This window comes from Bos javanicus, chromosome 24 (genome assembly GCF_032452875.1).
Source record: "Bos javanicus breed banteng chromosome 24, ARS-OSU_banteng_1.0, whole genome shotgun sequence".
NCBI lineage: Eukaryota > Metazoa > Chordata > Mammalia > Artiodactyla > Bovidae > Bos > Bos javanicus.
The window spans coordinates 5,476,059-5,477,713 of record NC_083891.1 but is presented as its reverse complement, the minus strand read 5'-3'; the positions used below and the strand labels follow the sequence as shown (position 1 = coordinate 5,477,713).

General features: G+C 36.1%; 1 non-coding gene across 1 annotated transcript; it reads right to left on the bottom strand.

Annotated features, from left to right (window-relative positions):
• Positions 1-911: 911 nt before the first annotated feature.
• Positions 912-983, bottom strand: TRNAC-GCA (transfer RNA cysteine (anticodon GCA)). The gene has a single exon. It is a non-coding gene; the product is annotated as a tRNA-Cys (tRNA).
• Between the last annotated feature and the right edge of the window lie 672 nt (positions 984-1,655).

Below are 1,655 nucleotides of genomic sequence, written 5' to 3'. Positions count from 1 at the left end.
CCGAAGAAGCAAGAGAGCTAGTAATTAACCTAGATAAGCTCTAAATAGTCTCTAAAAATGCAAAAAAGACATAATCAAAACCAAAAGGAGCATTCTACTTAGCAAATCTTCAAAGAAGAGATAACCTCTCTGGCATGTCCTGGAGAGTAATTAAACAATGTATTACTACATTTAATTTCCAAAGGAAAATTAATTCCTTTTCAAAAAATAAAAAGGACTACACATTGAATAAGAACAAATTCAGAATCAAGAATATACATTAATTATAACTACATAAATTATTATATCACTTTATCCAGGCAATCTGTGAAATATGAGTATAATTTATCATGATCATTCACATCACTATCATCTAAAATACAAATATTTAAAGATCTCAAGATAGATGCTACAATTCTCAGCAAAGATAAGTGGGTAGCAATGGCTATAGTGTTTTTCATGGAAAAGAATGCAATCTATACCAAATCCAAACGTGGGCATTATATAATCATAATTAAGGGAGTGTTTATTGATGGATAAAAGCTTTCTTCTAGTGAATGTTATAGATATATTGCCATTGTTTAGGTGCTAACTCGTGTCTGACTCTTTGTGATCCTGTGGACTGTAGCCCACCAGGCTCCTCTGTCCATGGGATTTTCCAGGCAAGGATACTGGAGTGGGTTTCCATTTCCTTCTCCAGGAGATCTTCATGACCCAAAGATTGAACCCACATCTCCTGTATTGGCAGCCGAATTCTTTAGCAACAAGCCACCAGGGGAACCTCAACACTACTTGAAAGTGAAAAGTGAAGTCGCTCAGTCGTGTCTGACTCTTTGCGACCCTGTGGACTGTACCCCACCAGGCTCCTCCGTCCATGGGATTCTCCAGGCAAGAATACTGGAGTGGGTTGCCATTTCCTTCTCCAGGGGAACTTCCCAACCCAGGGATCGAACCTGGGTCTCCCGCATTGCAGGCAGACGCTTTAACCGCTGAGCTACCAGGGAAGTCTCAACACTACTTAGATGACACTAAAATCCAGAGAACCTGGAACCTTATTATAGAAAAATTATTCAAACCTGTGACCACTCAAATACCCACATTACTCCCAAAGTGTATATTAGAATAATAAACAGGAAACACTATTAAAAGACACAAGAGATAAATAGAGTGTTTCCATGAGTGTTTTTAAAATAACCTTTACTAAGACTTTTATTAGAAATATCCAACACTAAACTGTTAATATGGACATCTGTTTGAGCATTTAGATAGTAACTAGGCACATAAAATTTTAATCGGCAGTTTCTTCAGTATTTAAGACTATATTGCTATCAACATATTTTTCATAAAGAAAGTCATGCACTACTGTCAGTTATATTTATTACACGGAGGAACATTTTAATATAATAATGCAGATGTCTTCATTCTATAAGTCCCAGTGGTACTTAAAGCTAGAATTTTATTACTTGTGCCGAGGGCCAAACAAAGCTATAAACCTGCTAAATTCTAACTCAGCTACTGCTGTTGAGTGTGCATCTTTGAGTTGTAAATTATAATATAAAGTAATCAAATATGTATAAGAATGGTAGTCATGGAAGCAGTATCATGGATTCATCAGATTTCAGAAGAAATCAGGAAAAGAATTTATAAACATCAACACTCTGCTCTGGGTTTATGAA